This window comes from Aulonocara sp. 'chitande type north' Nkhata Bay, linkage group LG8, assembly GCF_057382095.1.
Source record: "Aulonocara sp. 'chitande type north' Nkhata Bay isolate Kocher_YH1m ecotype deep benthic linkage group LG8, A_spYH_male_GT1.1, whole genome shotgun sequence".
NCBI lineage: Eukaryota > Metazoa > Chordata > Actinopteri > Cichliformes > Cichlidae > Aulonocara > Aulonocara sp. 'chitande type north' Nkhata Bay.
The window spans coordinates 23791167-23818803 of record NC_141351.1 but is presented as its reverse complement, the minus strand read 5'-3'; the positions used below and the strand labels follow the sequence as shown (position 1 = coordinate 23818803).

Genomic DNA, 27637 nt, shown 5'->3' with positions numbered 1-27637 from the left:
TGTTTTTCACAGATAAGAGCAGGTTTAGAAAGGGTCTGAGGAAGACTTGGACCATCATCGATGGTCCACGGAGGGACACAGATCTCTACAGGCTGGCCAACAGCACCCGACTGCCATCAGGTATCAGGATGAAATCCTTGGGCCACTGTCAGACCCTACACTGATGCAGTGGGTTCCACTGGGTTCCAGAACAGCCATGAGACATTATGTTTCGGTTCAACCGACACCTCTAGGTTTCACCTCTGACTGTCCTGGAGCTCAGCGATACCCTGATCAATATCTGAGAGGAGATCCTCCAGCACAACATCCATCATCTCATTAGGAGCATTGTCAGGGATGGATACAAGCATGTAGGGCCATGTGAACTCCCGAATACCTGCGATGATATTTCGACAAAATGAACAGGTCTGCCAAATCTTTTATTTTTCACATTGATTTTCTAAGTATCTGTGAATTCAAACTTCTGTCGGTTTTCATTTTAATTTCCATCAAACAATGTGTCATTTTTTTCACTCCTAACCCATTACCCAGTCCAAATCAGTATCCAACAACGTATCCAACGTCTTTTTCCCATTGAGATCTGATGTGTTTTCAAAGTGTTCCTTTAAGTTTTTGGGGCGCTGTATGGTCATCTTTACCCGGTGGCTAGCTACAGCTATGTTTGGGATAATATAAACACACCAGCACAGTAAAGATTTAGGAGGAGGGTAACATAGCTCTCAATAAAAGTGATTGGCAAGAAGAAATTCCATCATGTGGTGAGAAAAACACCCACTGAAAATGAGCTCAAATGCAGGTAAGAGAAAGTCAGTCAATATGACCCGATCCTAATCTTACCTCTTAGTTGGACAAAAACTGATTCTTCTTTAAGGAGTTTAAATATTCGGTGCCCGGACCTTCATCAGTTTTCACAAACTTAGCTTAAAAACATGTTTGATTAGTGCTAGCTTTTTTTTATATATAAAGAGAGACAAAGCACTGCAACATTTAGCATTTTTTAAACAAACGAACCTCTTTCAGCACAGTTGGATCGATATGTCTTCATTTAACAAGCAGATATCATTTTAAAAGATTTAAATGCATTAGAGATTCTTTTTGCCGGTATTAACTCTTATGACAAAGTTTTCCAAGTCTGTCTTCTAAACTTTTTTATACCTCACAGCCTTTTTCTAATGATATCACCTCCTCCTCCCTCTGTCCTTCTCTAAGTCTCTCTCCTCATTTCAGAGATCCATTATTCCAGAGGACAGAAGCTTTTCATTTCACAGTCTGATCAGGGTTTAAGGAGGGCTACTCTGTGTAATCAGCTAATGAGCAGCTCGTTAACTGTTGCTCACTGTAATTTAGGCATCAGCGCTGCCGAGCGGTATTTGCAGAGTTTGCTTTCGGAGGACACGTGTCGGAGCTGTCACGCCAGCTTAAGAGATACCAAGGAGCAGAGGGAGATCTGAGCTGTCGTATAGCACATGTAGAAACACAAACTGCTCACAACAATTCCACATACAACCGCATGACGTGTGCAAGCAGATGCCGGCATCTAAGCAGGCTGTTTACACAGACTGCAAATATCTCAGAAGATAAAGTATTTCTTTAAAGTTAATCTGTTAAGATTTTCTTTACTCTTCTTTCTTCACAGACCGAGATACGGTGACCTGAGATCATCAATGTAGAGTTTGAGGTCTTTAGTTACCTGCCAGGTTCAAAGTCCATTTCATTTCCTCACTTGTGCAAACATGCCAGCATGTAATGTAAGAATGGAAATGGATTCGTAAATGAACACAATCCATTTCTGTGCTGCAAAGACCGGCACTGAAATGTTAGCTACAGCTGTGATGTTAAGCAAAGAGCCTCAGATTTTAGCTGCATTTTAAACACATTTTGATTACTGATGAATGTGGCTTAAAGTCTCAGATGGCTTTTAAATACATACAAATATTTGTATGAGCAAAGCTGAAACTGCCCATAAGCTTGTTCTCGATGTTGACTGCTTTAAGAGTCTGTCAGAAGAAGAGAATTGTCCAACTACTGCATTAGTCATCAGGAAATTCTCTAATTAAGTGTCAGTGTCTGCTGGTTGTTCGTTAGTTTTACTCCACAACAACAATGCATAGCAGACAAATAGCAGTGCATCACCTTTCTGCAGACTTGTACAGCAGTGTGAAGTCTTTATTTGTGCTTTTTTACTCCATACTATAATTTTCTGCTTTGTTTTCTCTACAAACAAACTAACAAAAGCGCCATATTATACCTTTAAACATATAGGTTAATATGCACAAATAAGCCAGCTGTAGCAGATTCTAATTGTTATGTCATGTTTCAAAAAGCCGACATTTCTTGGATTGAGAGCTGCAGAAAACTTGAAACTATAAACTGTATATAAAAGATGGAAGTAGCCACCATGACATAAACCATTTGTTTGTAAACATCAGACTGCACTAATAAAAATCATAATTTAGAAATTGTTTTATGTTCAATCAGACCTGAAGCTGTTACTGATGATTTTACAGTCTCAGTTAAGTGTTTACTGAGGTCATGAATCAAGGAAACTGAGAGAAATTTTCACAGTGACTTCTTCACAACTAGATATCTTACTGAAAATGGAGGAGACGCCCCCTGCTGTCCATTAGAAATGTATTTAACTTTCAAATAAAATAATAGTTTTATTCATTTAAAAAAAATGTTTTACATGGAGTTTTTTGGTCAGAGTGGATGCCACTGAAACCAAGACCAAACTCGTTACTTTAACGACTTATCCTATGTGAAGCGTAGAATAACATCGTAATTTAAATAACTAATATCACATTATATACAATAAGATATGAAACTAGCTCATCAGCTTTACTGAGGTCACAAACCAAATGAGCGGTGGTTTCCTGTGTACTTCTCGGCAGTCAAACTTCCTTTATTAACCAGAGGATCTGCCCTCTGCTGGTGAGAGAAGGGAGGGTCAGGGCACCTATTCCCATCTTTTAACTGCAGTCTATGCTTGGAACAGGGAGTCATTGTGTTGGAGCTCAATATGTTGTTCTTTAACATTATGTTCTGTTTGCACTCATTTTTCTCGCAGATATCTGCAGCGGACGTGTAAAAGCTGCTTTTTGTTTTTCACTTTGAGTAGAAAACAAACTGTCACACACCAAGACTCGCTCTCATCTCTAAAATCAATTTCTGTGCAATTCAGGTTACAAAATTCACTATATAATCCTGTCCTTTAAAGAAACAGTATGCAATATGTTTTATGGTGTCAGAGTGGGTCTGGCTACACGCTGAGCGTGCCCAATTAATTGTGAATATATGAAACAACATGCGGTGTTGTGCTTGTAGTCCAAATCAATGTCACACAGACAGACAAACACATTGAGGCATTTCCTGCAGCATACTCACTACCTGTGACAGTGTGCGTCTCCTGGAAGCAGATTCCTTTGTGCTTTTTGTGACCTGACGTGAGACAGCAATGCCATCTGATAGGCTGTTCTCTACCTGAGATACCACGGAAATAGCAGTCCTTATCAAGGACAAAACATTACAGCTGTAAAAATCTGGAGATGAATATCTGAGTCAGTCTCTCAGGGAGCGCTGTCAAATTAGTCTATGAATTTCCTACTGCACCCGGAGAGTATGTGACAGCAGCAGCAGGAAGACCTTGAAATAACCTCCTCGAATACACATTTCTCCATGATGGTTTTAAACGCCTCTCCTATAGCATTTCAAAGCTACAACAAAGACCGTTTGAGCTACGTCTCCAGAGACGGTGCAGAAGAATGCAAGAGCACCTGTGTAAAAACATATGCTGCTCTCAAATTTACCCCGACTGCTGAGGGAGACAAGAAAGCTGCAGAGACGAGCTGATTGGCCGACGTGTCTGATGAGCTAGGAATCAAACATCAACTAAATATACACAGCTGGGAACTCTGGGCCTGCTTCAAAGGAGCCTTTAAAGTGTAACAGTGGATTCTGTCTCGAACAACAACTGAGATTTAAAACAAGAGAGAGCCTTACTGTGAACTTTAATATAATAATCATGTATATTAAAGAAGTTAAAAAGTTAATAGACCCTTTTCACGGCAGGCATTTTGACCTTCTACAGCTACAGGTATAGCTAATAACATTTACGAGCTCTCCAGTGTTCCAGCATGCACAATATGAAGACCACGGAAAGGGACAATGGCAAGAAAAGTGTGCTGTGAGAAAAGGTCTGCAAGCTGTTAACATTTAACAAGTCCCTGGTGGGAGTTAAAGAGGCATTTCACCAATTTTACATGCCAAAGTCAATTTGCAAGTCACAGTAAGAGCTAATCAGGACGTGGAAATGGTTCTAATAGATTTGGAGCAGCTTTGCAAAGCATGAGTACGAAGCCTGAGAGAACGACAATCTTTGACAGGCAGGAAGGAGCAAAAACCCAGTGACTGGTTAGCAACCACCAGGAAGAACATCAGCGACAGTGATGATCATTTAAACAAACATCGTCAGCACACAGCAGGGTGAGAGGTTTATGTTCAGTGATATTTGAGCTGAAAATGTAACCACAGGAGGAAAGGAGGTCAGCGATTGTGCAGCCTACAGGAGGAGCACAGAAGTTACCCATATGCAGCCCTCAGGCAACACACATGTAAAGGGGAAGACACGGCAACATGGGAACCAGAAACAATGGAATGGAAATGAAATTCAGCTCCTCTAACACCCATTAACAATGAATCATTGGCCAAAGAAGCATTTATCTTGTTTGTCCTAACACTTGTTTTGGTGCAGTGCAGTTTTTGTGCAAAGGTCATTCAGCCTGGTGAGCTAAAGTGTGCAGTTTTACCTGTAGTAAATGGACTGGTTCTTATATAGTGCTTTTGTACTGGAGCACTCAAAGCACTTCATACATTATGTCTCGTTTCACCCACTCATACAAGCACTTTTCTTTCTATGTCTAAGTGCTTTCTTACATTCATGCTCCAATGAACGCATCAGGAGCACCTCAGGGTTGCAAAGGAAACTTTGGTGTGGATTTAAGCAGCCAAGGAGCAACCCACCAAACGTCTTAGTAGATGACTCTACAGCCTGATTCACCCCTGCAAAGTCATGGCAGTTTTGCTTAAGTTAAGATGCATGAACAGGTGCTGTCACGGTTTGCACTGGCAGACCGTGTGGAGGGAGGAAGAGGACCCAACTGCGAACCAGGAACTGGAACGAAAATATAATTTAACAAAAGGCGAACCGTTTATTTGAGGCTGGGAAAAGGTACAAAACCAAAGGCAGAAGCACACTGAGGCAAAACTAAATTCTAAACACAAAAGACAAAGAATAAAACCCTGAACATGGAGAGATGACGAAAACTCAACTGACAACCTGACAAGGAATGAATGAAAACACACAGACTAAATGCACACAGGAGGTGATCAGGGGAAGTGGAAACACACGGGGAAGCAGCTGATTAGAATGAACATAACGACGTTACATTGGCAGTGAAACTAAACGCAATGAACACGGGACACCAGACCTCTAAAATAAAACAGGAAACATAATGGGGCGCAGACATGACAACACGAACTTGGCAACATAAGATACGCAGACATTAAACACATGAGAGGCGAGGGAGACTTGAACACAGGGGTGAAGACATAAGGGGAATCTAATAAACAATGAACTATAACAGGGCAACATAGGCAAAATTGAACTTAGATAAGCTAATGAACTTAAACATAAACCGTGAACATCAAAATATATCAAAATTCAAAACGCTGGGTCAAATGACCCATGACAGGTACAGTGCAAAACCATGGCTGAAACCAGTTGGACCATAGGACAATGCAGCTGAAGACCACCACAATGGGTAACACAACTGCAGGCCGGTCGGTGGGGATCAAGTTGCCCAGTTAACATCGATTGAATTTGCAAAAGACGGGATGTGCTGGTAGAGGCTGTCTGCTAGCAGTCAACACAAAATTATGTTGCAACAACAAAAAAGCTTTGCAAAATTTGCAGTTAAGTAAACGACCTTTGCAATAAAGCTTTTGCTTTAAGTAGACGTGACTAGTAACTAGTAACTATAATTAATTACTTTTTCAAAGTAACTTGCCCAACACTGGTAAACATAACTGGATTCAGGAGTTTGACACATTGTTACATTCCTGTTTCATATTTTTGAGAGCAATATCCAGAACAAACATGAGGTAGGTGCATCCTAGATATTGTAATATAATTTAGATTTAAAAGCAACAGGATATTGTCAGTTATGAGCTCCAACATTTCAGCCTTATTAAGTAAGTACTTTAAACCAAATTTTTAAGTCATTGCTGGAAACTTCTATGTGTAAATTGGTTTACAATTTTGCCCACTCCTACTGAGTGGTCTCTGAGGTCCTCGTGGGCTTTGTTGTCATAGATATTAGGACTCTGTTGCAGCTGCATGGCTCTGTAATTTCAAAGGTAACCTCCCACACTGTTGACATTCTCATTTGTCAGCGTGTGTTGCGAGTTCTAATGTAATCGTACAGCAAGTCGACTGTGTGCTAAATGACTGCTGTTGTTGGTGTGGTTTATATTTCACATCTTAATTTTCCCTAAGAATTCAGCCATTTCTTGCTCTGTTAGCATTCCTCTTGTGCCCAATAAAGCAGGAAAATGAAAATAAATCATATTTTAGGCTCCGGTGGACAAAAACGCCTCTTTAATGTGGTACACAACACATTTTCAAATAAACACAGAACATGCAGAATCATTAAAGAGCTGCATGTCCACCACCAAACATCTGCCACATTAGTAATGCCACTCAGGCTGATACATACTGCAGGGATCTACTGACTAATGATGGTAATCAAGCACGTCTACAAGCATGTGCATTTAAAAAGTCCAGCCTTGCACAATAATGTATAATTATTGTGAAAACTGTGATAAACGGCCGACTGTCTAACCTTTCACTGAGTTTAAATGTGAAAATACCGTACCAGAGTGCACACATTAGCAGGCCTGAGGTCATTATCAGCACTTTATGTCCAGAAACTGCCAATTGGAAGAGAAAATGGGAACAGGCTGCTACTGAGAAAAATCTGACACAGTAGTTTGCAATTAAGCTGATTTATAACAAAAGCAACCAGAATCTCCTTCCCAAGAGACAATTCTCTGCTTTATTCTGACCATTTGTCTTCCACATAGCAACTGGAGGCCGGATGGCATAAATACTGATGACACGGTCGCCAGCAAAAACATAAAAAGGTTGCTTTGCTTTTTGTCTGCCTTTCCTATTTGTCATTCTGAGATTGGTTTTTTCGCCAAATGCCTCTTTTTTAGCCAGTTATATTTATCTTCATATACAGGACAGATCATCAGCATCCAATAACAACCGTCTCCTGTAAGAATGATCCTCCGTCTCTTCTCTGCCATGCATGGCCTAATGCAGCAGTCTTAGGCGAGCTTGCAAGATGAAAGTCACATGCACCCCGGGCCCTAAAGCAGGTCAGGTCGGTAAAATTTTAAAGTGGATGGATTGATGCTCTAAGAGTGTCCTAGAAACAGTGTGGTGGGACTCAAAAACAGAAACACCCTGCAAAGAAACCCCAGTCTAATGTGGTGACTCTCCTGATCATGACTAACCTGATTGGACAGATGGTTTATTTATAAAGAGCCATCTGAGGAGTCATCATTGGCAATTAAATACTTGGCAGGTAATTGGATGAACCATCTGTCTGTCACTGCTACCTTTAGCCAACCAGTTCAACAAACTTCGGAGCATGAGGAAGATCAAAACCAGTGTTTCACAAATCAAGACCTGAGGATAAAATCTCTTTGTTAATTTGCAATTTGGAGGTTTATTTTGTGAGCATTTGGTTTCCCTCTAAAAGGTCTGCCTCTAAAAGGTCACATTTAAACAACGTGACCTTTTTTAATTGAACTGATTTGTCACATTAAGGCCTTTAAGACACAATGTAAAAACTGCAAGTAGTTGTAAGTATATAAGTAAATGTCTGACCGTGTAATAGACAAAGCAAGCCAGTAAGATAAATACTGTATGTCTGGTTTTTGATGTGATGTCCACTTTCCAACATTAGTCCTCTCCATCATGGGTGATGCAGTGGAGGTTCCAGGTCATCACATTCGGGCACCTGTTCCTGAGAAACAGGAACTTTCTAGTGCGTCGCTTTTTGTTCAGCACAGACCACCAAACCCTACTTTTAACTCATCTCTCCAAATGACTGCAAATAGCTGTAGCATACCTGTCGCATGCTAGTTTCATTCTGCAGCGGTTCCTTTTTGCTCTTTTGGTTTTGGGTTGTTTTTTCCCCACACAGTTTGGAGGCCAGAGCACTATTTGGTTGCATATTTTTCCAGCTTGTACAGTCTCATCTAATCTCATCCCAACACACAATAATAGGCTGGATATCTGACAGTGACAACTTCCAGGTCTTGGACCTCATTTTTTAAATTTTTTGGAGGGGCACACAGAGCTCTTATAGTCACCTTTGTTTTTCCTGTTTGTATAGAAGCATCAAATCTCACCATGACAATAATTTGGCAGGTAACAAGTAGCATGTGCTACCAGGTACCAGAAAAGACTAAATGTATGCATTATAAAACAGGAAAAGGTCACGTCAACCATCACTGCCACAAACTGCTGTTCAGACTGTGTGTGCAGTTTAAGTTTCATTGAACACTGGTCTGCCTTTATGATCTAAATTGTGCTATAATTTAGATCACAGCACCAGCAGATAGGTCATCCTTTCTTTTTGTGGCGCTGATCTAAAGGTGGAGTACTGCGGAGGTCTGCCATTGTGCGGCTTATTCAGGCATCAACACCGCAAGACTCAAGAATTCAGCTGCCAAGCAAAGTAAGGTCATCCTGTCTCGAACACCTTGAGCCACTCAGGTGAGGCTTTGATGAGCTTTCTAAGCCTCATTCACTCTGTGAATAAATCAGACAGGCTGCTGAGATCCTCGGTCAGTTTTACAGAGCCAAATTAACTGAGATTTATTGTTAATTACACTCTGATGTGTTGTGCCATAAATGTTTCACTGCTTCCTCTCAAAGGGAAGGCCGAGATTGTTTAATTATGCACATTTACTGGCTAAGAGTCTTGCTCCGTTTCAGCCCTGCAGCTCTTAAATGCAGGCTCTACAGTGATAACACAGTCAACCAATAAAAAGAACTTCCATCAATATCCATTTTATATGAACGAGTGAATGAATGGCAGCATTTCTGCAGGACTGAAGAGAGCAGACTTAGTGTGGCTCACTTCGACAAAGTGTCCTTGAACAGGAAACAGACTCCCTGCCAGCTCCACAGGTGCTGCTCACGTCCTGAACTCCATTCAAAAGGCAGTTTTCAAAGGGGAGAGTCTCTCTTCAGACAACAGGAAGATTCATACTTCACAAAGACACTTTAGGATACAAGCTGTGTCGCACCTTCACAATGCAGATAAGAGTCGGTAACATCTACATGCTGAAAATATTTAGCGTAGAAGCCACTTTGAGCTCACTTTCAGAAGTACTAAATCAAGACCTGAAATATGACTTCAACTGAGAATCCAAATTGGAGTATTTTTGCACAAAAACAAAACGCATGTTGGCTTGACAAGAAACAAGTATCAACTGTAATAAAGAAGTAAAACATATAATACTAATCTTTTTTCACACGCACGAGATCGGGGTAGGATCAAATAATAGGCGTGTACTATTAACACTGAAAACATGGCCGTTGTGAGTTTTTGAGCAGTAACAACAAGTAGGGCAGCTTGATAGGCAGGGTGTTTTGTCAGTACACCGGCCCCTTCAGCACATCATAGGGTGAAATGTGTGCTAGTACTGATTAAGCCACTATGTAGTGTCTGCATTATGGGGTTGAGTTGCTTTGAAGTAGATTTGGAGCGCCGTTACTTGGGCGGGCCACGCAGATATACTGGGTGACATATTTTTATTTATTTCCACATCCGAGATTACAAAATTAATTTATTGTTGGTCTTATTCTGGAATTTCAGGAGTTGCTATCAACTACCTCCCATCCGTGGCATCTCATATTTCCTTATGGGCAGGCTGCTCATGTCGCTGTTGTGATACTGCTCAGTGTGAGCCAGCTGTCAGACAAACTCTGACTCCAGAGGCTGGTGTCAGTATACACAGTATTAATGTTCTTAGTACTCATCAGTAAAACCGAGTCTTATCCTTACATACTGGTGATATTCTACACCTTCACAGTCTGGTTTGGGGCTGTTTTGGTCACAAATGTGTCTACAACAAAGTCTAAACTACAGAATATGTAAACAACATATCTGGCATTAAAAACTTGATGATTAATCTTTCGTTACTTTCGAAGACTACAAAGAGCATTTTTTTAAAATTAACAACTTTCATTTGTTCTGTTTAGGATGCATGTCACGGCGGGACACGCCGGTGAGTTTATGGAACGTACCCAAATGCAGACACGGAAGAAGACGGAAAACATGAGTATAAAAACAAGGCGAATCATCCAGGGGGAGTAAGCAAAAACTAGAACCTATACTGGGAAAAAACGACTTTGAACATAGAAAGACAAGACTTTCAAAATAAAACAGGAAACATGGAGAGACATAGACATGACAACAAAGAGGAGAAGAAAAGACTTATAAATCAGGAGACAAAACTAGAATGAAACGAAATCCTAACTAATAGCAGCAACACAAGAACTTAACATATTTTCAACACAATATAAGAACACAAAAATACAAAACCAACTCAAACCTGCTGGGTCACAGACCCTGCCCCTGACAATGTAAAAATATAATCAATATTCAATATCAACTAAAACACCCTGTTCATGTAGGCTAGGGATGAGTGTTTCCCACACTCTCGAGGCGCCCTTTGACCTTTGTATGACCTCTGTTTCTTATGTGCACCATGTTTTACTCTGAGACTTATTGGAGCCTTCAAACTCCATCTTGCTGCAGGAACCTGGAGAAATAAGGTGCCATCACAGTCCCACAGAAATACACGCAGACGTGTCACAATTCTGAGAAACTACGACTGCTTATTTGACCCAAACCAGTGGCTCTAAAATCCATCTGAACAGCGCGAACAGAACAGCCTGAAAAACTTGTAGCACTTGTACAACAGCATAAAATGTTACCATGTTTTAACTTTTTGTGGGTCACTTTAAGAAAAGCAGTCAAATTTAGGTTTATTTTCTCAAATTTGGTCCAGACAAAAAGCAAGGGTTAAAAGAGTCTCTTTAATCTCTGGAGTATCTTTCACTTCAGCACTTTTTTTAAAAATAATTCATTGTAAATAAGTGAACAAATATCTGTCCTTCCATTTCAGTCCAACCGGGCTCACGGGGATGTTAAAGATCGACTCGGAAAATAGTGTAAAAGTTGGAGTGTGAAAAAAGTAAATCCAGGGATTGAGAAAGAGAAAGCAGGTCAAGGACCTTCATGTCTGAGATGTTTGTAGACGATGAAAAGACATTTAACTTTTTACCGCTCGCCATCTGTGAGCTGAAGACATTTCTTCAGATGGTTTTCCACAATTATAAAGCTGCAGTTTCAGTGCCTGAAAACACATTTCTTAAAAATGTTGTTTTGACTTATGAAAAGAAGTCGAACGCTTGAACGTCGAGGATGAAAAGGCAGCAGAGTCTCTGAATGCCAGAGCGCGAGGCAGCTCTCGGGAGAACAGACATCCCTGAGTCAATATTACAGTCAGCTCACCCTCACCTGGTGGCTCTGCATCAATCAGCTCTCTGATGTCGGCACCCTCTGCTCTGCAGCTTCCTCCCTCTGCCCTTCATCTCTTCTTCTCCTTCTCTGTCTGTCTTCCATCTCCTTCCAGATGTCAACAAGTTTGATCAGGCTGACGTGGGAAAACTGCTGTTTGGCTGACGCTCCTCAGCACCCTGACAGATCCTCCAGCCTCTCGTCTCCTTTTCTTTTGCTCCCCAGTCACTTGTGATTCCAGCACGCTTGATCTGCTCCCCTCCACCTCCGCCACCCGGCAACCCCGCCCCTGTCAAAGCCTCCTGGGGAGCTGGGGAGGGCTCTGCCATGTCAGTGAGGTGACATGACTCACACAGTCATGCGGCACAAAGGAGATAACTTTGAGATGTTCAAGGGCGACTGTATAGTTGGCGTTTCAAAACGCTCACTTCAGAATTAATCCTCTCAGCGATTTCTGAGTGAAACGGCATGCGGGATGTGACAGGCCTCAATATCCAACGCTGAATTTTAAGATAGCTGGCTGTTTTTCCAAACCGCGTCTCCCAACGCGTTCAAGAGACTCGGGTCTTTTCTTGCTCCGACACAGATTTGTGCAGAGTGGGAGCAAAGAGAAGAGGGTATCATGTAAATCAATAGCGATTAGAGATAGTGAAGACCTCCATTTTGCACTCTGCCAGCCTGCAGTCAGCAGCAGCAGCAGTCTGTGCCTCTCGTGCATTATCATTAAATTTGAATCACAGAGATACGTATCTTCTCTGAAAGATCATCCCGGTCATCTTAGAAAAACCAAGAAGGTCATTTAACAACACTTGGCACCACAGTGGAGGTATTTACACCACCCTTACAGAACCTCTCAGGCACCTGCATGAATATGCAGTTTGCAGAAATCCAGATTTTCCAGCTCTCTGATGCAGAGTAAACTAGAGTAATTAATAAAGTGATTCATTCTTTAAACAAGCAATCTATTAGCAGCAATCCTGGTAAATAGTAACCTTATATATACAATTATCAATGCATTGTTTTAATATTCCGACCAGTAAAAATAAACCTGCCTTGCAGCATCCGTGTTATTTCTACATTCTTGTTTAAAAGAATTGGTGGGAAAACGTAACAACTTGGGAAATTTGACCATCCAAGAAGCACTTCAGTGGGATAAAGGAAATATAATAAAAGCCATGTGAACATTAACGTTAACAATAAATATTTTTTTGTCTTTCAAAAGGGCTGAACTGAGCTCAGTGGAATAAAGAAAGGAGGTCAAAACTAAATATGACACTCAAGGACAACAAAATAAAACAGGAAGTATACTGTAAGTATAAAAGGAGTAGGAGGAGTACACACATACACAGAGAAAAATTAAAAACTTGTTGTTAGTCAAACTGATGAAGATTTACCGTGAGTGTCCTCAATGCTATGCTAGCGTTCTTACTAGCAACTAGCATGAAAGCTAACATAGCACCAAGCTTTTTGAAACTGCTATCAGGTCCAAACTGTACTTATATTTGACTGGAAACTCATTAAAATGGACAAAAACCTGAAAATGAAAAAGTGTCAGACTGTCTTCTCTTTTTGGAACGATCACAGGAAATGTGATGTTCTCATCTGGATGAGCGAACGCCATTAAAGGGTTGTTGACTTTGTTTTTGCATCTTGCCAGCAAATCCCATGAAGAGAGAGAGAGAAAAAAAAGCAAAAACAAACGAACAAACCCAACACTGAATTGATCCTACAAACATATTGTCTGCAGCTTAGTCTTCTGTGCCTTACTGCACCATTGTTAGTGGAAGATTAGAACACATCGCTGAGCAGCACCGCTACACCGCCGGACGTGTTTATGGCGTTAAACAGAAGCACTGTATCGCCATTTTCTTGCTGGAGCTATTCCCTGCTGGTTTTGGTCACTTGATGAAGTCTTTATTTTTATTTTGTGCCTTTCACTTTTAATAAAAATATATTTCTGCCTGACTAAATGGAAAACGTGGTCACAAATAATTTTACTACAGACATGATTAGAAGTTCTACGGGACCACCTTTGCCCACCTGTTTTGATAGATACAGTTTTAGCAGTTCAGCTGAGAACCACTGGGTTATAGTTAATTAAGGTAAGGATAAATCATTATTCTTGTCTTCTCAGGTGGTATAGTCCACGTTCTTTCCCATCATCTCACTAGAAACATCGATGCTGCTGAGAGAGCGGTGTTATATATTTTCCGCATTTGGGATTCCCAGTAACTATATAACAGTAGCTATATCAGTTATCTCACTGAGGAACAACACAATGATTAGAGTATGGAGAGAAAGCCAGATTTTAAGCAGTTAACCACAATAATAAAACAACCTACTTTATATCCTAGGCTAGCTTTAAAGAGCTGGAGTAGAGATACAGGACCTCTACGGGTTTCCTGTGGATCAGAAATTCTGTGAGTGGGAAACTGGAGTCTGAGTTAATCCCTTAACCTTTTCACTCTGTTCTTGAGCCATTTTTTGAGATTTGGCAGGGAGCACTGTCCAACTGGGAGTGCTGCTGACATGGGGTGGGGTTGGTCTGCAGCAATGTTTATATACTGTCAGCAGCGTCCATATGAAGGCCAACAACCAAGGTTCACCAGCTGCACACTGCCTTACAGTGAGATTAGCTGTGTTAGTCTTTTCACCTGTCAGTGGGTTTAATGTTGTGGCTGATCAGTGTATGTGGACTTTCGGGCATTTGCAGAGCTTCCCAACTCCAGATGGCTGAAAATCTACGAGGAATGTAGAGATTAGTTTTTGGCTTCACTGCCAACTTCTATTTAGGGACTTTAAGAAAAACCCAAGCGCTACCTGTGTGAGTTTAATGCAGATGCGAAAAATCCACTTAAATCATTCCTCCACCTACCCAAGAATCAAAGTGGTGATACATATGCTTACTAGATGTGTTTTGTCTCCACCGCTTTTATATTTTTCAGCCACTGCATTAATGTCCAGCTCTCTTCCTGCTTGTATCACTGTTTCCATCTCCTCTCTGATCAGCAGCAACAGCAGCCTCAGTAAATCCATCAATAGCACTCTTTCACTCCGGTCCAGATGCCAGCCTCTGAGAGCCAGGACATCCACAGCCTCCCATCCGCTCAGGCAGTAAACAAGAACTGCTGCCAGACGCAACCGACACCAGCAGACATTCACACCCCCAAATACACACAGAGTCCTCTCAATATCTGCACTGAAATGCATTTCAAAGGCACTTTTGATACATACAAAATGGACTGCAGCACTCAAAACTGGTTATTCCAACGTGATGCGGTTACTCAATCAGAAGCTGTTTCGAAAATGAATAAAAAATAATAAGTTTGGAGAAGCTTCAAAAAAGTCTTCTTCCATAAAACATGCAGGGCAAAGAGACATGTGCGGAAACAACACAGACAGCAAAACACTGAAGAGAAGAAGAGGGAGAGCGGTACTTTCCCAGCATCCCCCAGCACGTCAGAGAAAGGCACTCAAGTTAGAAATACCTGCAACTACAGAATGGACGGAGAGAGAGGGGACATGCCTGGGAAGGAGGAATTGCCCATTCTCCGCCTTGATGCACCTGTTCACTTTCCTCTACTGCACACTTTCTCTTTTATCTTCTTTATTCCCTCTTCTTTCTTCCCCTGTCACTCTTCTTCTGCTGTTGTTTCTTCCCGCTTCCTCTCTTCTTCAGGTCCAGTTTTTATCCCTTTCTTCTCAGCGTGTCCATGTCTCGGCTTCTTCAGGAGCTGTGTCAGCATGAGTGTGTGAAGCGCCTGTGATGGATATGAGAGAACGCTGGAGTGCAGAGGCGTTCCTAACCATGTCTTAGCATGGCCACTGAATAAACTCATCTTTTATGGATGCACAGCCCTCCCCGTCCTGCTTCTCTTAAAGGGACTGCACCCCGTTCCCGCTGCCTTTGATCTCGTCGTGATACGCACAGGATCCGAATCGTGCGCTCACATGTGTCTGTGGGAATATACTGTGGTGTGGAGCATCAGTAATTCAGCATCACTGTGTGGGTTTGACACTTTTCCCTGTGCAGCTGAGGAGGGGGAAGCGATCGATCGGAGGATGAAAAGGAATCCAGAAAATTGGGGGTGAAGGAAAAGGGGGGGATGCTGATGTATCTCAGACAAACTAATGGTCGTGATAAATAATGAATAACAGCAAGCATAGCGTGGCATAGAAAACACTGATATCAGGATATCAAGAACAGTGCAGACACAGCTTATCTTTGTGTGTGTGTGTGTGTGTGTGTGTGTGTGTGTGTGTGTGTGTGTGTGTGTGTGTGTGTGTGTGTGTGTGTGTGTGTGTCCACTACAAAGGGATATTGTCAAAGTAAATCCTGGCCCAGCACCGGCTGTAATTCAATCTGCAGTTGAAGGCCATGAATTAATGAGACAGCGTGTGTGTGTTCAGGGTCAGAGAGGCTGTACGTCACACACACTGTGACACCTGGTAATAGGATCTCCAGGAAAGCGAGCGAAAACAGCATCTGAGAAAGTAAGAAAGAAATCCTGAACTCACCTGGAAACACAGGTGCACTGAAGTATAATAGAAAGTAAATATGATAAGCACTGATTAGAATTTATCATCTATGAAATCATTATTATTTCCATGTGTCTGAACAGATTGTAACTTTAAAATAAGTCGTGACTAATATTCTCCCTCTAAGCTTCCTTTCTTTAACATTTATTTTCATCAGCTAATCACCAACACCAGCAAATGACCAGAGGACTATACTACAAACAAAATTCCATTATGCACTCGGCTCCACTAAACCTAAAATTTCCTGCACAGCCTCAATCCTAAGCATGAAAACCCGGTGACCAACTACAAGAAACATCAAGCGGGGTATCAAACAATTATTTCTCCCACTGTAACAGTAAAATGCAACATTGTTTCAAAAAAGACAAGACATTAATGCTCCAGAAAATTGTTAATCGTGGGATTTATCGCACAGCGCAGTAAAATAAACATTTTAATTAAAGTGAATTATTATATCGCCGAGTGTGCTCTCAGCGCTGCTGTTTGTTTCTAAGGTGACGACTGCACACATTCGAGTTCTGGAACTTTAAACTGAATACATCTAATGTCATGGTCCTGCAGCTTAATAAGGGAGACGAGGAAATTGATTTAGTCTGTCGGCAGATAAAGTGAAATTGATTTTAATTATTGAGCAGGTATTCTTGGTGTGTGTTCTGTGTTCTAATAGCTGTAATTCCAGCGGCATTAAAGAGACTTAGCAGCAGATTAGAATTTTCAGCATCATCAAATTGATAAATCTTTACCTTCATGACATTACAAAGGCCAGATTGTGCTTCATTCACTGGGTTTAGTAAGGTAGTAAAACATATTCCCCTAGCAGAGAATCTAAACTGCACTTAAGGATCAAAGAAAAAGAGTCATTTCCGTCTTATGTTAAACCCAGAACGTGACCTACTCCTGACCAGATGACGCATTCGGCACACATTACCATAGTGTGCTATTCAAGTTTCAGTTTATTCAGGTAGTTTTTCTGCTGTGATGTGATGCCACCACGATTCTTTTCTTTTGCTGCTCTAAAAGTACAGGTAGACTTTCATGACACTAGTGTAACTTTCTTTGACAGCATGCGTTATCACGACAGGGGTGCCATGAAAATTAGGGAAAAAGTTCACTTCTCACTTCCAGCAACAGAGAGTATAAAACATGTGCATAGCCTCTGACTGTGAATAATGAAGCCAGTGCACAAGACCCTTAGGCCTGCATTCTAATGGCCAGTAGGGGGTGACTCACCTCTTTGCAAAAAGATTGAGTCCTAGAAAACTCTACAGGAAGACCTCCCTCGACCTGTGCAAACACTTTCCTGATAAGTACATGGGTGCTATCACTAGCTAATAAGATAAATCAGTGAGTGGTTATGAGTTTTTGTGTTCCAGAAAATACATAAATCGAGCCTGAGGTGCAAAGCTTCTAATGGCAGAAACACTGATATCTGAGTGGAAGTTGGTTCGCTAGCCAAATTTCTTCGATAAGTAACATGATGCAGTTCCATGATTACATACAATAATGTAAATCAAAGGATCACAGTTATAATTGCATTTAATTTAATGAGTGTAGCTTGTGTGTAAATGATGTGTAAACTGAACTTCTTAATTTTGCTGCACCTTAGAACAAAGTTTACTAAAACTTTTATGTAAGAGACGAGTGTGGGATGTGTGCTCTGACAGAGTGGACAGGATGCTGTACACCCGCCAACACGGAGCCTTGTTTGTTGCCTAGTGGCCTGAATTGACGTGCTGGTAAATAAAACATAGCTATAAATTAAAGATGGCACTCACTGGGCCTTGGGGGGATGGATGGACGCTCGTGTGCTTGTCATAATGCTCTGGAGTGTGTGCTTTTTGCCTTTGAGCTACTCGCCCTCACTTTGCTGCACACATACACACCCCCACAGGTGTCACAGGTGGCTAATAGAAACATATAACATTGTGATGTATGCTCGGCCTTGATTTCTCTCTCGAAAGCTCATTGAGAGGTGACATCAGAGGCACTTTTCTATAGGTGGCGAAGCAATTAGCGCGCACAGCCACAGCTTAGCGAGAAACAAATGCACCCTGAGGAGAGAGAAACAGTGGAAATGTAATTACAGAGGGGTGAAAAAGGCTTGTTTACATGCTTCTTAGGTGGATTAAAAGCAGATTTTGACTTTATAAACACTGGATTGCAATATTTAAATGTAAAGCAAAAATTTGGAGAGTGCAGTGCAGAATGCGGGAGGGGGGATTGTGGTTAAAAGAAAGAACGCTAGGAGGAGGAGGAGACTGAGGGGGTGACAGGCTGACAGGCCTGAATGACAGACCAAGCAGAAAAACAGACAGATGAAGAGAGAAGGAATAAATACAGAGCAGTGACAGGAAAAAGAGAGGAAAGGCAGAGAGACAGACAGAGATGACAGGATAATTAGAGATTCATGGATTCCTGGTTGACCGGTGAGAGGAAGAGCAGCTGCTCTCTTGCTACGTCTGGCCAGGGGGGCTGAATAATGAATCGCGATACTGGAAACACGCGCTGTAACCCCACATACGCCACGCCGTGCGGCAGCAATTACCCGCAGACAGATGAAGAGGCAGGTGGAGAGAACTTCAAAAGGACTCACGGTGTCCCTGTTAACTGCCATATGTCAGGAAAAGGGGACACCAGTTCAAGTCCAGTGACAGCAGGGCTGTACACAGACCTGCTGAAGGTTCACGGGTGAAAATGAAAAAGTGGCACCCCTGTCACGATAACACATGCCGTCAAAGAAAGTTACACTAGTGTCATGAAAGTCTACCTGTACTTTTAGAGCAGCAAAAGAAAAGAATCGTGGTGGCATCACATCACAGCAGAAAAACTGAACCTTGAATAACACACTATGGTAATGTGTGCCGAATGCGTCATCTGGTCAGGAGTAGGTCATGTTCTGGGTTTAACATAAGACGAAATGACTCTTTTTCTTTGATCCTTAAGTGCAGTTTAGATTCTCTGCTAGGGGAATATGTTTTACTACCTTACTAAACCCAGTGAATGAAGCACAATCTGTCCTTTGTAATGTCATGAAGGTAAAGATTTATCAATTTGATGATGCTGAAAATGTCTAAATGTTTTCAGACTATTTCCCAGATAATTTCCCACGTGAGCATAAATGGCGACTCATTGTCACAATTTGTGCTCATTTTACTTTCCCTTCAGGCTCTTATTTTGAAAGTTTAGTTGTCGTGTTAGTTTGCTGTCCTGGTTATCATCACGGTGGTCATCAATCTTATTCAGATGCTTTACCAAAATTAATGCAGCAGTTATAATTCCAAATATTCCTGTATGATTTCCTGTCAAAAAGCCTGATGCACTCACTCAAGTGACTTTATTTTGTCATGCCAATTAAGGCCACTTGCAGAGAAGGTCAGCAGGAGCTGCACTGTGTCTTTGTGGAACTAGAGAAAGTATATGATAAGAGAGGAACTGTGGTACTGCATGAGGAAGTCACTTAATGGTACATGGACTGGTTCTTGTGTTGCACTTTTCTTTTTTATTGAGCAGTCAAAGTGCTTTATACAACATGCCTCGTTCACTCGTGACACCACTTCTTTCTGTCTCTAAGTGCTTTCTAGCACTTCTATCTATTCACACACATTGAGACGCCTGTGAATGCATCAGGAGCGACTCCACCAACCTCCTTATTAGTGAAAGACGTGCTCCACCTCAGAGAAGCCTGTGAGGGCACGGAGCAAAGCTGGATGGCAGCATACAGTCACTATAACGTCACAGTGGTTATGACCATCTTTAAGCTACAGCCTTTACAATCCCCACATTTTGTGTGGGCAAATCTGATGGCACCGCACCACAGATATGATCAAAGATGGCTCACGAGCACAGTGGACTTTTACATGGTCAGCAGCCATGAATTATATATGTTTTTAATTGCTGGCTGCAGGCGTAGGCAGTGTGCCAGCAGCCAGCTCTGGCCCTCCATTATCAGCTTTATGCTATAGGTCAGGTCAGAGAGCCCACATAAAGGACTCAGTCAGGTCCAGGATCAATTCAGAGATGCTTGTAGATAACTGGACATTTCCAAAAATGAGCTTAGCAAATGCAGGATGAGTACAGGTCTGCAGAACTCACAATACCTTAGAGCTGAGGTATCCTGAGTAGTTTGGGAGGAGGAGGATTTTTGGAGTTTAAACAGATAGGAGGCAAACCTGGATAGACACAGGGATATAAAAACAGAGAAGAGAACATCAGAGTGAAATAAAGCATGTTTCACAGTCATTAAATCCACAGCTTGATAGATGAGGTATTTTAGCAACTGAGAATCAAAAGCTTCAAACTCCTGCTGGAAAAAACAACATAAAGCCAGAATTAATCAAAGACACCTTGTCATTAAAACAATAAAACTAATGTATCAGTGTGTTAACATATTATATTGGGCAAGTCTGTCATTAAATACGGATGAAATTATTGAAACGGTCTCAGGCTGCCTTTCAATTAGATGCCATCCATCTGGGTTCAGAAGAATGTCTACTTTATTGATCTCTGCATTTAACCCATTCACTCAGTGAAGCAGTGGGCAGCCAGTGGGCACCCGGGGAGCAGTGGATTTGAACCACCTCCCGGTCATGGGGCCACCACTCTACCTACTGAGCTATCCCTGCCCCTGCTAAATGGCTCAAACACCTTTTGTTTGTCACTGCTCTGGTTTTAATTCAGTTCTTCTATTTTTAGACTTCACAAGAATCGGGCAGACAGACACTTTGATCCTTGCGTGAATGTGAGTTATTATGCCAAAAGTGGGTCAGGTAAACACCCCGCTATGTTATTTTAATGCATTTCTAAGACTGAGCGGACAGATTTGGCTCTCCTGGATGTCATGTAATGATTTAGAGAGACAAAGAAGAGAAAGCGTTGCAGCCACTGGAACTGTGGGAGCTGCTGCAGCAGGGCTCATATTGACTAATTAATTAGGATGGAAAAGCTCCGGCACAAAAAATAAACAGTTGAGAAATAATGAGTGCTGTACAAGTATGTGCCATTTCTTTTTAATCTTGCTCTCTGCAAATTTTAACACTAAAACACACTCAGCCAAGGATGCAGTACCAGCAAAGAATTATTAAGATGCTATATATTATAGATTTTTTACTTCAACTTTCTGTTGCTGCCCAACAAAATTGTCGGCTGTTCTTTTTTATGCTTCTCAGTTATCACTGAGTCAATATCTAAATTTTTTATGTAATACTGGTCAATTTAACAGTCAGGGGAGTCCGTGGTCAGGCACAGGAAGGCAGGCACTGTGTAAACAATCCAGGTGAGAGAAGCAGGGAAAAGGCAGCAGGAGGTCATACAACATGAGGTCAACACGAGGAAGAGCTGGACACACTCAAACGAGGGCAACCGCCTAATTGGGTGTAGATGAAACTGGTGAGGGTGGGGCAGACAATTACAAAGCAGTGAAAACTGAAAACTGACAGAGGAGCAAAGTGATGAGCCGCCTTTCTCATTGCTCAAACTGCACATCCTCGACTCCTCTCTTTATGTGTTATTAACTCCTACCAGAAACACAAGCGGAGGAGGTGAGGACGAGATGAGAGCAGAGAGGAGTTGAAGGAAACGGGCATTTAACCAAAAATGAGCCTTATTTTTAAGAGACGTCAATTAAATATGATAGTGGCGCAGCAGCTGTGTCATAAATCGTTTTATTATAGCCCAACCACTGTGGGATTTTATGATGTCAGATGTAACAATGCTCAGTTTTAATTAAATTCACAACATGGCACAATGTGACAAGATATTCTCCTTTTTTTAATTATCCACACATAAAAAGTGAAAGGCGTACATTTTATCATCTTAAATAACTGAAACTTATGAAAGGAGATGAAAGAATTTCCTTCCTGTATATTTCAATAACAAAAAATCATAATCGAGTGAAGCTTTTGTGGCTTCGTGATAATTTCATTGTACTCATTTCTATTGTTTTCATTTAACTGTGTGCATTTAATATCAATATGTTGGTGCAAATGGTTCAGGATGAGTGGAAGGTATTTATGTGAGGAGACTATTTTACCATGAAACCAAGTATGACCAAGAAAGACAGGAGGATGGAAAGCAAAAACAAAACCAACACAACCATGTTCATGTTCGTGTCCTGAGGGGGCGTGTCTAGAAACATCTGTAGTAGCAACAACTGCATGCATTATGTTTTTTTCTAAATGTATTACATTTCATATATTGACATGAAAAAGTTGTTTTGCCTTTACCTCCACTTTAGATTAGCGAGGCTGTGACACCAAGAGTGCAGCGGGTTGATGACCACTGGTTGGAGCACAGATAGGAGAGAGCAGTGATGCTCTGCTTAACGTGAAAATAAATTCCTGTCAAATTCAAATTATTTCCTTTGTCATGCTGATAATATTACAGTGTGAACAGTTATGATTTGACAAAAAAAGAAAAAAAAAAGAGAGCAAATATGTGAATATAGGAGATGACCTAGTTGTTCTGTCTCTTATAGTTCCAGCTTGCAGCAGTTGCTCAGGGTCTGTTCAAGTTATCATGTGCAGTATGATGTTTGAAGAGTGAAGAGATAAATAAGGATTGATCTGAAGCTTCCCCCCTCACTCCATTTGGCAGACTAAATACTAAAATTTGGGTCACATCGTCAGTGCAGTACCAGTGCTGTAAACTCTATGCTCACGCTGATATGCTGACACCAAAATTTTCTATTTGTACACGTAAAAATAGCTTTTAGAGCTCTCTGTCTTCTGTACGGCACATTTGTGGTGCAGTTATTGTAAGGCAAAACTGAAAAATCTTTAGGTGACATACAACCCAGGTGCAACTGGACTTTTTTAATCCCTGGTGGTGATAAAATGTATTCCTCTAGCACTTTATTGTGAAACAACGTAAGGTTGTGACGGAGGTGACATTGTTCCATCTACACTGATCCATGCACAGCTTTTCAATATTTTACGACGTACGAACAGTGAAAGGATTCGTCATATTTTACAAGATCCGTGTAAAACGGAAAAATGTACATCAGAATTCTCCATAAGGGTGATATCTGCAAATTCTTATTTTGATTGGTTGTACTGAAGTCATGGATTTGTGGCTGCCATCCGTGAGATAGGTTGGAAACATCCTCCTGAAAAGTGTCAGGAAGAATCATCTGACCGTGATGTTTCTTAAGGTTTTCATTCAACAGTGATTCACCATGAAACAGGAAGTTCTTTTCAAGGGGTCAAAAAGGCTTAAAAAGTTCTCGAAAATTGGCAACATACATCTGAAACGATGAGAGCTTTCATCATCTATGGGTCTTATGTGGTAAAATGACTTCAGCACCACCTACAAAATGTTTATGAAGCAGCCGTGGCGTTACACTTAACTACACCTTTGTTTATGAAATCCAAGCATATCATGTAAAATCTATGATGTATAAAAAATTCCTCCTGGGTCTGTACATTAAATCCAACTGGAAGTCTACACTTTTAAATTTAAGATGTTGTAGCATGCTGAATTTCAATCATTCATCACAGCAGAGATTGTTATGACTCAGGGTGAATTGTCCAACATGTTCCAAATGTCACATGTTTGAGTCCAAATCTGGAGACATCTAGATGTTAATATTTAGTCATAGTCAAAGTGCCACCTAGTGGCAAAAGGAAGTTATAAGTACCTTATTGGTGTAGCAGCCAATTAGGCATCCACAAGACAGGAAACACCTCGAATGCAGCACACCTCAGTGTCCAAGGGATCCATCTTTGTTGGTTATGGTTTGTCAAATTTGAGTTTCCTGTTGAGGATATTTAACCTTAAAAAATTAAAGTGTGTTTAATAATTTGATTAACGTTGACTTAATCCCATTTTTATGAAAATATGCGAGTTGACTTTGTAAGGAATACAAAGACATGTAGAAAGCATTTGAAGCGCATAAGCAGTGAAAACATTTGACTTTTATGCTGTAATGTGTCAACGGTGTATTCTTGGACTGGGTTTTATTTGATTACGATGCTTAGCTTGTTGTTGGGTTCATGATTGGTGGCTGCAGCGCTCCCAAAGGGCAAAACGCTGACAATATGAGTCATACACATGATCTACCCAAGTAATTTGCTGCTAACTGATTGCTCTGTGTACGAGCTGTCTGGCTTTCCTCACCCTAATGGAAGCACCTCTATTTGGGTTTGGCAGCTACAAAATAACAGTAATCACCTGCTTTGTCAGTGTTAGATTTCTGGTCCAAAGAAAACTTCATAAGCAGCCTAATTCTGCTGTCACAGGCATTATATCAACAGATTTTCTTCCAGTTTGGCTGGATACAGGTGGCAGCAAACCAGAGACAACTGAGCTAAATAGCAAAGCTTCACTTTGTATTCCAGTGAGCCCACTAATGCGATGCTTAATCCAAAGGGTAAACTAGGACCTGCAGTGATATACGCGAGCCAAAAAGACAAAAGAGCTCGGGTCTGTCTCAAAAGCAATAAAGAAATAAGACAGAAAATGTGTGTGTGTGTGTGTGTGTGTGTATATATATATATATATATATATATATGTGGAGGGTGAAGGTAATGGTGGTCCCCGTGGTAATCGGAGCACTAGGTGCGGTGACTCCCAAGCTAGGCGAGTGGCTCCAGCAGATCCCAGGAACAACATCGGAGATCTCTGTCCAGAAGAGCGCAGTCCTGGGAACAGCTAAGATACTGCGCAGGACCCTCAAGCTCCCAGGCCTCTGGTAGAGGACCCGAGCTTGAAGGATAAACCGCCCGCAGGGGCGTGCTGGGTGTTTTATATATATTAAGAAGAAGTAACTGCTCTCACAGCTAGAGATTGACTAGGTACGGCACATATGCTACAGCAAGGGGGTGCCATGACAACAGGTCAGGGGGGAGATATCATCATCACCCCCACCTGAGATTGCGTACCAAGCCCCAAGTATGACTGAAGAAGTAGCATTGAGTGTGAGAGGAACTGACCTGAACGATAGGATCAGTAAAGCGCTATACAAATACAGACCATTTACCATCATGGCGACGCTCGTAAAGAAAGACAGGACCCTCAAACTCCCAGACCTCTGGTACAGGACCCGAGCTTGAAGGATAAAGACCGCCCACAGGGGCGAGAGAGACACATAAGTCTGAATATAATGAATGAAAGGAGGAATATGTGGAATGCAATGCATTTCAAATTTTTGTAGTTAAATTAATTAAAAAGTAGTTTTTAGTGCGAACAGCTAATCAGCAATTTAAAAACCAAGTTTTTACTATTTTAAAGAAGACAAAGGTCCAGACAGCAACAACAAATGAAACAAAGCTCATTTATTTCAGCGTTCACCTATCCTTCCCTACCCTATTCATTGGCCAGGTACTTCTAACTTATTATTAGTTGGACTGTACATTTTCAATAGTGTTAGATCTTCATTAATTTGGAATGCTTGATGCAAATGTTCATTCATGCTGGGAAAACATATTCCAAATTGATGATAAAAATAAGTAAGTAAATAGAAGGTGAAAGGCAAGAAACGACTAATGACAAAGGGTGGCTCATAGTCTCAACACCCAACTCAGCGTTGTTGGGGCTGTCATAGGGCACCAGTCTGTCACAGCGCTAACACAGAGAGACAGCCAATTTAGCCACCAGTTAGCCTAACAGCCGTGGTAGATCAACCCTGTAGATCAAAGACAGTTTTTCCCTTTAACTTTGTGGGTTTTATCCTATAAATTTGCTCATTTTTTCTCGTTTTCATATAAATATGTAATTTATTCTTCATAACTTCAAAATCTGTGTTCAATGTTTTCCTGATAAATCTGTGGAGGATTTTCTCATGTTTTTACTTCTTCCTTCCTCAGGAAAAAGTTTTTTTTAAATATAAATTTTTTATTTTTTCCTCTTAGATTTGAGTTTTCTTCTCATAATTTTCTCTCAGGAATTTAAATTTTACTTGTTAAAAAAAAGAAGTCATAGACTAAAACATATTGGATGAGAGAAATAATGTCAAACATTCCACTAGAATGTTCATTCATATTAAAAACCAAACACTGGGTGTTTAAAGGTCTGAGACTTGTTTCTCTCTTTTTACTCATCATTTTTGTGAGAGTTTGGATTTCAGTGTGTTGAACATGAGGGTGAAACATTTTTCCTTTCCGTATCCTGTATATTTGTATCTCAGTATCATTTGCCACAGCTACAAATTAATGTGCAGTTTCATTTGGCCTGTGTTAGTGAAGGTCACCGTGTCCCTTAAAGCTATCCCAGCATGCACTGACTGAAAGTCGGTCAGGCTGACAAGGAGCCAACATGACCATATTTTTTATCTGAGGGCATTTCTAAAGCACCACTTGACCTGAGTTGCATGTCATTTTGCTGTAAAGAAAAAAAAGACTAAACATCGAGGTGAGAGTGGACCGGCTTCATTCACAAAGGCCACGATTCAAACCTGTAAGAGAAGCGATTTCAAACGAAAAGCTAAGAGTTTAAGAAGCATCAGCATCTCTCTGCCTTCCAGTTGTGCATGAAAGGCTGAAAAATTACAATTTTCTCCTCTTTTCTAAGCATCGATCCCAGCCAAGCAACACAGTCTGCATTTTAATTCCTACTAACAGCCAGTTTGCTAATTAACTATTTTGTGCATCACATTTTAAAAGTAAGAGTAAACAAATGTCTTTCACAGCTTCTCACACACCTTTTAGAACAGAAAGTTCACTCAACTGAACGATAATTAGCAGTAAAAGCTGAAACTAGAGAATTAGAGCTTTGTAATTATTATTTAGAAAGGTCAGTAAAGTCATTTACTTTCAACTGAAATCTAATGACTGCATTTTACAACCTTAGAAAACGGTGCATGTTCTGCTATCAGCTCCAGCACAGCACACAGTGCAGAAAGCTACAAAGTAAAAGTTCGTTGGTCAGATAAGTGACAATGAGATAAAGTCTTCTTGTGCAGGGTGAGAGTGGGTAAGGTGGGCAGGGAGACGAGCTCAAAGCAGGTACTCTGAGTAAACACATGTAAGCATAAAACAGTACAAACAGGTCGGTAAACTCGAGCTCCTTTTTAACCAAACTTTAACCAAAGTAGTTTCTTTTTAAAATATGGTTCCTGTTTCCCACGACGACAAAAGCATTTATGCTGCTGCAAAGAAAATGTGTGTTCATGCAACTTTTAATGCAACACAAAAATATTAGAAACATAGCAGACACAAGAAAATGACAACAGTTTGAAAAGAGACAAAGTATCAAAGTTAGTATCAGTTTTTCCCTTGTTGATTATTGTACACACAGACATATGATAGATGAATTCAGTGAATTTTATTTTATGCACACAAAAAGCAAACAAAAAAAATTGCAGGACATCAGGAGCTTAATTTTATTTATTTGATCATTTATTTTTGGATTTGATTGATCATATATTCAGATGCACTTTTAATGGCAGACGTTTCTTTATCATTTCAAGCTGCTGATCCAAATTCAGTGATTTCCGCACC

The 27637-nt window shown here is 40.9% G+C and overlaps 1 protein-coding gene across 2 annotated transcripts in view; it reads right to left on the bottom strand.

Annotated features, from left to right (window-relative positions):
- srcin1b (SRC kinase signaling inhibitor 1b) overlaps nt 1–15467 on the bottom strand; it is a 141811-nt gene extending 126344 nt beyond the window's left edge. For both annotated transcript variants that reach the window (XM_086304439.1, XM_086304440.1), the window contains exon 1: nt 15155–15467. The gene's annotated coding sequence lies outside the window, so the exon portion shown is untranslated. The remainder of the gene's footprint in view (nt 1–15154) is intronic.
- Between the last annotated feature and the right edge of the window lie 12170 nt (nt 15468–27637).